The sequence below is a fragment of the Capsicum annuum genome, unplaced genomic scaffold (assembly GCF_002878395.1).
Source record: "Capsicum annuum cultivar UCD-10X-F1 unplaced genomic scaffold, UCD10Xv1.1 ctg3595, whole genome shotgun sequence".
In the NCBI taxonomy this organism is placed as follows: Eukaryota; Viridiplantae; Streptophyta; class Magnoliopsida; order Solanales; family Solanaceae; genus Capsicum; species Capsicum annuum.
In genome coordinates this window covers 1,086,018-1,099,124 of record NW_025842902.1, presented here as the reverse complement: position 1 = coordinate 1,099,124, position 13,107 = coordinate 1,086,018, and positions in this window count along the sequence as shown.

Genomic DNA, 13,107 nt, shown 5'->3' with positions numbered 1-13,107 from the left:
GCATTGCGCAATCTTGTTATATGCTCAAAATTCAGCTCGTCTAAAGCTGTATAAGGTGGTTGGGTTGGGTTAAGGAGGTGGTCCTCGGACCTAGGTGGACTTGGGATGCCAATTACGCCAAGGACCTGGTCCGGGCTGCGTCAGAGGCCAACAATAAAATTCATGAAAATATCTAGCCAAGGATCGATAGGAATAGGCAAAGTGGTATACAAACCATGAGGTTGGGTATAAGATTTAGCATGCTTACAATCTAAACACCTAGCACAAATTCTTTCCACATCTCTTATCCTTTTAGGCCAAAAGAAATGTTTACTAAATATAGCTATGGTTTTTGACACTCTAAAATGACCTATCAAACCTCCATTGTGAGCCTCTTTCACCTATAACTCTCTCTATAAAGACAAGCACACAAAGTTTTCCATTTCTAACCAAGTAGCCCTTCTTTAATTCAAATCTTATAGTTCTAACTTCACTTTCCTCCTTTAAAGCGTGCACACACCTATTCAATCTCACTTGACACTCTCCAAAGACTTTTCCAAAATCATCATCATTAGAATATAACTCCTTCAAACTCTCAAAACCCATCAACCTAGAAGTCAAGGTATTCATCAATGCATATCTTCTAGATAAAACATCCGCCATAATATTCTCTTTACCTTAGTTATAATTAATCACATATGGAAAAAACTCAATGAAGTCTATCCATTTGGCATGCCTCTTATTAAGCTCATTTTAGACTCTAATATGCTTCAAAGCCTCATGATCGGTTCTAATCACAAAATTCTTATGCCACAAATAATGTGGCCAATTTTCTAAAGCTCTCACTAGGGTATAGAGTTCCTTGTCATAGGTAGAATATTTTAATGGAGCTCCTCTTAGTTCTCACTAAAGTACGTTATGGGTTACCCTTCTTGCATTAAGACCGCACCAATGCCTACTCCACTAGCATCATACTCAATTTCAAACATCTTCTCAAACTTGGGAAGTTGAAGTAATGGAGTGAAACCAGGTTTCTCTTTCAAGATTCTAAAGGCTTCCTCTTATTTTATACCCTAAATAAAAGGCTTATCCTTCTTAATGAACTCAGTTAGAGGAGCGGCTAAAGAACTAAAACCCTTTACAAATATCCTATAAAAACTTATCAACCCATGAAAGATTCTAACATCCCTAATGGACTTACGAGTTAGCCAATTTCTAATAGCCTAGACAATTTCTAATAGCCTTTACCTTTTCATTATCTACCTCAACTCCTCTTGAACTTACAACAAAGCCAAGGAAAATAAAATGGTCCACACAAAAAGAACACTTTTTAAAATTCACATACAACTTTTCATTTCTCAACATATCAAATATCATTCTCAAATGTTGCACATGATCATCCAAACACTTCCTATAAATCAAAATATTATCAAAATAAACCATAGTAAAATTATTAATTAATAACTTAAGAACATGGTTAATTAATCGCATAAAAGTGCTTGGTCCATTGGTTATCCCAAAAGACATCACCATCCACTCATATAATCCAACTTAATTTTGAAAAAGGTTTTCCATTCATATCTAGATTTCATTCGAATTTGATGGTATCTGCTTATCAAATCAATTTTAGAAAATAAGGTAGAACCATACAATTCATCTAGAATATCAGCAAGTCTAGAAATGGGATGTCGATATTTTATCGTAATTTTATTAATGGCACGACAATCTACACACATCCTCCATGTCCTATCTTTTTGGGGTACTAGAATTATGGGCACCGCATATGGACTTAAACTTTCTCTCACCAAACCTTTATTCACAAGTTCCTCTACTTGTCTTTGCAATTCTTTGGTCTCTTGAGGATTGCTCCTATAAGCCACTTTGTTGGGTATTTTAGAACCCAACAAAAAGTCATTTTCATGCTCTATTCCTCTCAAAGGAGGCTACCCACTTGGTATTTCTTTCAAAAATAGATCTTCATAATCTTGGAACAAAGAAGAGATGACACTTGGCAAAGATAAAGAGGTTAGTTCATCGTTAGCAAGCAAAGAATAATCTTTAGGTTTAATAAATATGACTTGAGTAGCATCCTCAATGTTTAGCTCTTTTATGCTCTCTTGAGTTTGCAAAATCATGCACATTTTCTCTTCTTTTTTTTTGTTTTTTTTTGCTTACCTTTTTTTTTTGTGATAACTCATTCTCACTTGAGATCTCAACCTCTCCCTTTTCCTTTCTTGAGTTATCATTTTCGCTCTCTTACTCCTCTCTTTCTTTTCTCTCAAGTTTTTGTTTTAACTCTCAAGTTTTTCTATATTCCTCACTCACTTGAAAAGGAGAAAGTGGATTAAGAATGTGCTTTTTACCATCCTTAACAAATGCATATTTATTTGACCTCCCATCATATTTACCCCCACATCATATTCCCATGGCGTTCCCAACAATAAATGAAAATTTGTATTAATACAACATTACAAAGTACTTCATCATGATAACTTCCAACCTTGAATTTTATCAAAACTCTCTTGGCCACCTTGAATTTTATCAAAACTCTCTTGGCCACCTTGAATTCATCATATTCTTTGAGCAATTGCAATCTATAAGGTTTTGGATGCCTTCTTGTTGGAAGTTTCAATTGTTTCACTATAGATACACTAGCAACATTGACATAACTTCCACTATTAATGATAAAGAAACATAATTGCTCTTGCACTCTACACCAATTATGAAACAAGTTTTCTCTTTAATCAAGATCTTCCCATGCTAGAGCACTCATACTTCTCCTCACAACAAAAATAAGTTTTCTATCATCATTAATTTCTTCTCCATCACCTTCTCCCATAAACTCATCACTACTATCATCTTTCACGTAGTCATCTTTAGATTCATATTCAATTTGATAACCACCATCATTCAATGCAATGATAGTTCTTCTATTAGGACACTTATTTGCTTTATGACCATATCCTTGACATTTAAAACACTTAATTTTTTATAGAGTTTCAAGTTTAGTTTTATTACCTCCATCCTTGTTGTCCATCTTTGATTTGTCTTTGTCTAAGTTGGATTTCAATTATTGCTTTGCACCTTTGGATTTGTTCTAAGTGAGAGATGATTTTAAACTTCCTTATTTTTATCCCATGAAGAAGAAGAAGATTGCACCTTTGACTTGTTTTCCTTTTGATGACCCTTCACCTTGAGTGTCATTTGATAAGCTTCATATAAAGTAGAAAGATGATGTAATTTTAATGGTTGCCTTAGCTCCTTGTTTAAGCCCGAGATAAATCTTACCATAAGCTTTACCTCTTCATCAATTAAATTACCTCGAAGCCTAGTATGCTCTACCTCTTCATAATACTCTTTCACGCTTTTACTTCCTTGTTGAAGATTGTAATACTTCTTGAGTGTATTTTGCTCATAATCTTGACCCACAAACCTTTCTATCATACGCCTTTTCATGTCATTCCAATTTGTAACAAAGTCTCTATTCACCAAAGCATATTTTTTAATTTTTTCCCACCATGTAAAAGCAAAAACCTCAAGGTGATTTATAGCCTAATTCTTCTTGTTAACATTACTCACATTATTGAGATTATATTACCTTCCAAGTTTCACAATCCAATCAAGATATTCATTTGGGTCACTACTTCCTTTGGAGAATGGAAGGGTAACCTTAATGTTGTTGAATCCTCGATTTTCATAATCATTCCTTCTATTGTATTCTCTAGCATCAATCAGATACCACCCTCTATTCCCCCTCTTTTTTCTCTCCGACCTAACCTATCTTGTTGAACTTGATCATTGGTTCCATAATCATATTTATCACCATCAAAAGAATCATTCTCTTCAAGGCTATGTTGGGATCTCATTTGAGTTCTATTGGCATGTGGTGGAAGACTTCTTTGTTGATTCCACCCATTTTGGAAGTGTTTCTTTATTGCAAACTTTTGGTAAAGTAGCATTAGGAGAGAGGGTATCTTGCACTACCATGTGGGATGGAGTTATATCAAGAGGAATATTACTTGATCCCTCATCATGTTGACCAATGATATTGAAAACCTCAAGCGGATGCTTTACTATTTCTTGATTTCTCGCCCTTCTATCTACATCTTCCAATATTTCCTTTATTTTATTCATTTCCTCAAATAGCTTTTGAAGAAAAATTTCCATTTTGCTAGAGGATTCTTCCTCCAATTGAGTCATTGTACCAACAAAATAAATAAAAAGTTAGTAGAAAGAGTTCCTTACCACTCACTCACATCATGTTTTTCTCTTTTTGACACTCACACTCATGTATCACTCTAAGGCCATCCTCAAATAAACTCACCTTACTATTGTTTGTTACCACTCTTGAATAACTCAAAGTTGAGAGTCAACACTTTCAAATAATTTACTAGTACTACTTCTTCGGGATGGAGTGGAGTTTATGTAACCAAGAACGGACAATTAAAACTAATGGACAAGGAAACAAATAAGTATACAATGAAATGAAAGAATAAAAGCATGAAAAAAATTGACACAAATAAATTAAACGAACACAAACTAATTTAACATTAAGTATGAATTAATACTCAAAGCAAACTAGCTAGAATTAACAAGAAAAGAAGAAACAAGCTTGAAAGATTGAGCTATTTTGCAATTCTCAAATTCATCTTCTTCAATACCCAAGCAAATGAGCTCAAATTTGAGATGTAACTTTCCCACAACATTACCAACAACTTCTAACCAATAATTTCTTCAACCAAACACCTATCAACAAAACCCATTTTCAAGTTTCTTCAACATGACTTTTAATTTTTTTTTGTCATGTATTTTTTTTTAAAAAATTTCAATTAGAAAACAACATGTAATTCAAGGAATAGTATCAACCAACATTCAATCAAATTTGATATTTTTTTGATTTTTTTTGTTGAAAATATCAAAGCCCCAAGACTTAGGTTTGTGAAAACAAATCTAATCCAAGCTCTTGATACCAATTTGATGTGAAACAAGAAAATAGAGGCAAGATAGGAATTAAAGATAGATAATAAAGAAATATAGACACAATTAGATTCAAACAATCAAAAGATATAATGGTAAGACTAATCAAAACACCCCTTTAGAATTCTCAAGAAGGTAGTAACCTTACTTGTAATCCTAGGACAATTGAAAATCAACAAAGGATCTTCAAGCTCTCAAAGGAGGCACAAATATTCAATATTCCAAAAAGTAGTAGTTCAACCCTAATATCTAACTATTTATACTAAGGGCTAAAAGAAGTAAAGAAAGATCAAATTGTCCTTCATTTAAATTACAAGCTAATTTAAAGGTAGACACTTAGAATATTAAATATCTCCAAGTCATCCATATTGGAACCTTCCAAAGATTCCATCTTCATCCATAAAACTTGAAATGCTTGAAGGTCCTTAGCTTGAATTCTTGTGGAAGTCCTTCTTGAATTAGCGTTACTTTGATGTAGATCATGCAGAGAAGAAGTTTTAAGCATATTTCAACATTTTCGTTGCTGCATCTTTAAAAATAAATAAAAAATTTATTTTTAACACACTCTTAAACATAATATTTTAAATTTTATTTTTAACCATGACAAGTAGCAGTGATGAAGATTATGCGAAGAACGAAGTTCATGCATATGAGAAGGCAGATAAGTGTAGAAAATCAAGACAAAAAGGGGAGATTTGTTCGGGGTTTTGTCCTGATTTTTTTTATCAAATTTAAGTTTTACTTTTCTTAGAAGGAACATAAAAATAATACCATAATTACTGTTACTTTTTCTGAAAGAAAAATATAAAACTTTTTTATATTTGGATAACTCTTTCTTAGAGGAATGATTTTCAGACCTCCATATAGAAAATCCCTCCTCATAAATTAAGACAATAGTATCAACAATGTAGTCTTTAAAGAGTCTTGTTTAGGAGGAGATTTGATCTCGATAGTTTTATGTTTTCTTTAATAGTAGTCTTCATTTGTAGGCCAATTGGCCAAATATTATAAATAATATGTCTTTTTAGTATACTTTTATTTGTCATCTGAATTATCACCGTCCTAATTTGCAAACTTTAAGCATCCGCATGACGCCTTTTCGATTTCGAACTCAACACTAACAAGTGGCAAAAAGAAACCAATTGCAAAAATTCAAGTGCAATAATTTTAATAAGAAGCATTAGGGAAAAAATGAAAATATATACAAAAAATCACCATCACTTGCTATGTGTAATAACCTTATTTGATTAAGAAAATTAAAATATCAAAAATGCCCTTGGGAGGGCAGCCAAAAGTACAATATCTTCTAAATCCAAGGAAAAAAAAAGAAAATATATAAGAAAAACCACCATCACTTGGTATGTGTAATAACTTTATTTGATAATAAAAATTAAAATATAAAAAGTGCCTTTGTGAGGACTACCCAAAGTACACCATCTTCTCTTATATATTTATAATAACACTAGATATCCAAGGGCCCATGCTAGCAGGGGCCCAATATACGTTATTGTTTTGTCCCAACTTATATGACACAAATAAAATTTGGATAATCAATTATATTTTAATATATTTTTAGATATTTTAAGTTGTTAGTTATTGTAATTTATAAGACTTTTTTGACATTGCAATTTACTATTTTAAGCTGTTAACTATTGTAATTTATAATACTCTTCTTGTCTAAATTTTTGTGGCATTGATAGTCAATTATATTTTTAAAATAATTTAAATTTTAAATTATTGTGATTTATAATACTTTCCCTTCTATTTTAATTTAAGTGATACTGTATATAATTTCGAGAATCAACCAAATATCACAATTGAAATAGTGAAGCAGACATGTCTTAAATGACTCATAATAACTTATTAGAAGTGATGTAGCAAATTTACTATAAAAAATAGTTACGAAAAAAATTTAAGTGGGTCTCATATAAGATGTCAAGTTAATTTAAAACATCAATAGTTAATTTATTGTTTTTATTTTGTTTCATTTTTTGGGTTTATTTTACCTTTTTTATTAAATATTATTAATTATTTTAATAATTAGATGAATTATAATAATTAATTATGAGTGAAATGGTGAAATTACAATTGAAGCGGATGAAACAAACATGACATAAATGTCTATTCTACTTGTTTTTATTAAATGTTATTAATTTTTTAATACATAAATAACATAATATAATTAATTAGGGATAATATAATAAAATTATGGAGCAAGCAAGCACGTCGACAAAGAGGTGTTTTTTCTTCACTCTTTTATATAGTACTAATTTTACTTTTATGGTTAAATATTATTAATTTTTTAATATTTAAATAACTTATAATAATTAATTAGGGGTGATATATATGACTTATAATAATTAATTAGGATTAAAATAATAAATTACGGTTGAAGCAGCTAAAGCAAACATGTCATAAATGTCTATTTTACTTTTTTTTATTAAATATTATTATTTGAGAAAATGGCCAAAAGACTGTCCAAGTTTTACCTCAAATCCCAACTACAAACTTAATCTTCACGGGAGTCCTATCACTCCCCTGATCTATTTTTTCATGTATTTATTACCCCCCAAATGCTGAGCTGGCAACATAAACCAATTCATAATCCCTTCGTATTTACATGCGCGGGTCCCACGTCTTCCAGGTCATTTCCCTCCTAAAACCTAAATGGACCCATTATCACCCTTTTAACTTTCTCTCTATTCTCTCCTCTCTCTCCTCTCTCTTCCTTTCTTCCCTTGACAAATTTTCTCCCACCTTTACATACGAATTTAGTCTTTTTAGTTTGTGAATCTTCTGTTACTGATAAAGTTTTGTGAATTTGCGAAGATCAAGTCATTGATTGCAGCATTAACTTAGTAGAGGTAGTCGTTTTTTCCCTAAACTATTGTCATTGTTAATTATGGTTTGCCCTAAGCATATGGTGACTGCTTAGGATGTGCAAAATAAGTTGTGTTTCTTGCTAAAAAAGTTGTCTAAGTTTTCAATTAACAACATATTAAGTTGTTAAGGACATCTCTACTTAGGGTTTTTGTTAATGTTTTAGTGTGTTCATTAAAAATTAGAATTTTTTGAGGATTTACTGTTAATCTGAAAATTAAAGCAACAAATTGTGTGTGGTAGCATGTGCATGTAACTATTTTGTTGTTTAGGTGTTCAATTTGTACCAAAGTAGAACAATTTTCATCTAATCAATTTTTATCTTTCTCATCTTAGTTGCATAATGTGATAGAGACTAATGTGATATAAATTTGTATTTTTCTTCATTGTTTAAGCATGATGTAATTATATTAAAGTTTGTTGATGCTTGATTTTTGTTAATATATTTGCTATGTTTCTTTATCTTATTTGAGTGTTTATTGTGATCAGGTCAAACATGAGTAATTTTACTTTGATTATTCTAAGATGGTATCATGATGGAGCGTTAGATTTAAGTAGTGTAGAACCGATTTACAAAGATGGAAAAATTACAGAATTTTTAGATGTTGATGTTGACAAGATGTCATATTTTGAATTGAGAGATTATATAAGAAAATTAGGATATAGCACAACATGCACCTTTAGTATTAAACCACCTAATAGTGGCATTTTGGTAGATGTGGACAATGATATGGATATTTTTTAAATGATGTGTTCCTTGGAAAATGAAGATGAAGTGGATGTATTTGTCAAGCATTTAGTGGGTTGTTGTGTAGAAGTGGGTGAATGAATCAAAAAAGGTTGGAGTTAGATGCAAGAATGATTGTCCATGGCTTTTGTATGCAGGTCTTGACAATACCACAAATGACTTCATCATAAAAACTTACATTCCAAAACATACTTACAACAAGAAAACCAGAAATTATTTGTGCAATGCAAAATTTTTAGCTGAAACCTTCAGAGAGAGAATAATTGAGCAGCCAAATATAAGGGTATTCAATCTGCAAGAGTTGATAAGAAAAAAATTCAAACTGTATGTTGGTAAGACTACTGTGAGAAAAGCAATAATTAAAGTGTTGAAAGATATCATGGGTGATCATGTAGTAGAATTTGGAAGAATTCTTGACTACAAGGATGAGCTGCTGAGGACAAATCCAGGGACAAGTTATGTTGTTAAACTTGGTGAGGCTAATGAAGAAGGTAAACCAAAATTTCTGAGTTTCTACATCTGTTTTGATGCTTTGAAGAAGGCATGGGTACATTGTAGGAAGTGTATGGGTTTAGATGGTTGTTTTCTTAAAGAAGTTTGTAAAGGGAAATTGTTAGTTGTTGTTGGAAAAGATGGTAATAACCAGATGCTCCACTTGCTTGGGCAGTAGTTGAAAAGGAAAACACAAATACATAGAGTTAGTTTGTTAGGTGCCTAAAGGATGACCTAAGACTTGGAGAAGAAGAAGGTCTCACATTGATTACAGATATGCAAAAGGTATGTATTCTGTATTATGTGTACTTATTTTTCTAGTTTAGCCAAGTAAATGTAATTATGTAGTAATTTTAACTTGTTTTATTGCATGTTTTGTATTGTAGGGACTGTTTACTGTAATTAAATAGGTGTTACTTCAATCTAAGCATAAAAGATGTGCAAGGCACGTCTTAGCTAATTGGGCTAAGAAATGGAGAGGTCTTCAAAGAAGACAACAATTTTGGAGGATAGCCAAAAGTACATTTGAGTCTCAATTGAGGAAAAACATACAGAAGATGAAGTTGCTTGGTCCTGCAAAAATGATTGATGACTTAATATACTTCAACATTAATTATTGGTGCAAGCTTTAATTCAACACTGAAGTGAAATATGATTCTGTGGATAATAACATGTCAGAGTTTTTTAATGCATGAATCTTACCAGCTAGGCACAAGACCATCATCACCATGCTTGAAGAAATCAGCATAAAGCTGATGACAAGAATAGGCACTTTAAGGGAGTTTCCAAATACTTGGAAGTCCAATTACTCTCCAATATGTTTAAAGGGTTTAGAGAAAAACATCAACGGGTCTATGGATTATACCATTCAGTTTAATGGAGTTGCTGGTTTTAAAGTGAAAGAAGGACTTTGTCAACACAAAGTTGATATTGTCAAGAGGACTTGTAGTTGTAGGGAGTGGCAGTTAAAGGGCATACCATGTGCACATGGTGTGGCTGCAATATTGTTCAAAAAGTACCCTCTGTATGAATATATTGATAGGTGCTACAGTAAGGAAATATATTTGCAGACTTATGCCAATGTTCTTCAACCACTTACAAACATGCAAATATGCCCAGTTTCTTCAAACATTGCTGTTGCACCACCTGAAATCATAATCCTACATGGCAGGCTAGCTAAGAATAGAAAGAAGGAAGTAGGGGAAACAAAGAAGTCAGGAAAATTGCCTAGAACTGGACTAGCAATGACATGTAGTGTGTGTTATGTTAGAGGCCACAACAAAAGGGGTTGTCCTCACAGAGCACCATCAGCAGAACCAACTGCACCAGCAGTAGCAACAGCTACTGGTTCAGGCAGGGGAAGAGGCAGACCAAAGGTAATTTTTTCACTTGAATTCACTATGTTATACTAGTATTCTAATTGTTAACATTCTTTTTTAATATGTAGAAAACTCCAACAGAAGCAACTAATGCTGCTCCTCAAGGAAAAAGGATGGTTCAGGCAGGGGAAGAGGCAGACCAAAGGTAATTTTTTTACATGAATTCATTATGTTATAACACTACTCTAATTGTTAACATTTTTTTATATGTAGAAAACTCCACCAGAAGCACCTAATGCTGCTCCTCAAGGAAAAAGTAATGGTTCAGGTAGGGGAAGAGGCAGACCAAAAGTATATTATGCTTGAATTTAGCTCTAATTTTCTTAATTCATAACATTCCTTTTATATTTATATAAAACTTCATCATAAGCCATTACTGGACCTCCACAAAGAAAAAAAAGGGAGACCCAAAAAGAATAATTTCAGTAGGTGCTACTGCAACTGCTTTACCTAAACACCTCCAGTACCTACTATTTTTCCAGCATCCTTTTCTGCACTTCCTGATTTTTGTATGTCATCTTCAATAGCTGGAACTACAAAAAGAGGAATGGGTAGTGGTAGGGGAAACACTGCTCCATTCAAAAGGCAAAGAGTAGTAAGAATGGGTGTGTTTCAAGCTGAAAATGGCTTTAAAGTCCTAATGTAAGTCTCTTACTTTGTTATATCATTTGTAAATTATAAGTCATTGATATATGTTGATTCTTAAACTTTTTTATCCTTTCTTGTAGCCAGGCATGCCTAGCAGTAAGATATACTCTACTGGTCAAGCAAAGGTGGCCAGATCAGCTGATATAACTGGTGATATTGGCTATACACCAAGTAGTACCAGTAAAATAAAATGGAATGGAAAATCAGCAATCTCAACAAGAAAACTACAAGAACTTAAAGAGAATAGAAGAAAGAAGAAAGTGGAAAGTAGTTCAAACCATCCAAGTTAAAATACTGTTTCTTCACAGTCCAACATGCCATGAAAATTGTAGTGCTGTTGATGTATTTTAATCACTGTTTTAAGTTAGTTCGGTTGACATGAAAAAAAATTATTTTGGTGTTGGAAAATAATTTAAGCACTGTATTTTATTGACTAATGTTGCCTAATAGTTAGGCATTTTGAATGTGAATATATTTTGGTATGAATGATGATGTGTGAAGTTGAAATATTTTGTTGATGAATGTTGTCATTAGGCATTATTATTGTGTTGTTTAAATGGTGGTGATGTTGCTATAATGTTAACACAACATTACCATTGCACTATCTAAGCATAAAAAAAACATAGCATTAGAACAGTGCTTTGCCCAAACAACATTATCATTACACCAGTTTATACGTTTAAATGGAAGCAACACAATACACAACTTTGCAAGTGTAAACAATAATATTGCAATAACACAAGACACAACAAGTGTAAACAATAACATAGCAACAATACATGACACAATTTTGTAACTGTAAACCACAACATAGCAACGACACAAGACACGATTTTGTAAGTACAAACAATAACATAGCAGCAGCACAACAAACATCCGAAGTACAACTACGCAAAAACAAACATATGAAGTACGACTAGGCAAAAGACAACATAATATAACATAATCTGATATATTTAGAGAGAGGTATACAAAATTTACACCATATTAGACCAGATCTAGCAACTACTTTCAGTTCACTTGCAGCTGATGAACATAACAACAACAAAAGTCAAAATACATAAAAAAAACTTCCTATTGAACCTACACCATCTCCATCTTTCATTGCACCTCTTCTCCCATGTCAAGTTATCAATTTGGATCTATTTAAGCCATAAGTCTTCTTCCAACTAATTGATTTTATTCACCAATCTTGGAATGATAAAATTTGTTCTTGGATCCACTTTTTCTTTGTCCCTCCATAAAAAAATTATATTTTTGAGACTGAATTTTTTTGTAGAAATCAGTACATTAACATAATTTGAATATAAAGTAATAGTAAAATACAATGCAAAATACATACACCATAGTAGGGGCAAGACCAAAATCTTCTTCCCGGATTTGAATTCAACCATGAAGTTTGCAAGTCAAGTAAAATACCATGTTTGCATCTCACAACAGCATTGAGCATTAGGTCTGATTCGTCCATACAAATCTTATTTAATTTTGAATTTGTCATTTCATGAATTCCGACAAAATCTATCATCAAATTACAAATCCTAAATTAAGAGTTGAACCAAATTACAAAACAAAACTCCAAGAATTCAAGTAGAAAATGGGATTAAAAGCTAAAACGTAGGTTAAAGAAATAAAATTAAAAAAAATGGAGCAAGATGAAGGTAAATGGTCGACAAAGAGAAGAGTGTTATAAAGAAGAGGAAGAAGACCCTTGGAAAAGAGAGAGAGAGTCATTTTTCATGATTTATTTCATCAAAAAATCAATTAATGATGTGTATTAGACATGTGGAAGGCTAAACTCTTACTTTTGGAGTTGTTGGGACTAAACCAACGCGCCTAGAGGGGGTGTTCTCACCTTCCGTGCCAACTCAGCATTTGAGGGGTAATAAATACATGAAAAAATAGGCCAGGGGAGTGATAGGACTCCTGTGAAGATTAAGTGTGTAGTTGGGATTTGAGGTAAAGCTTGGATGGTCTTTTGGCCATTTTCTCTTAATTTTTTAATAC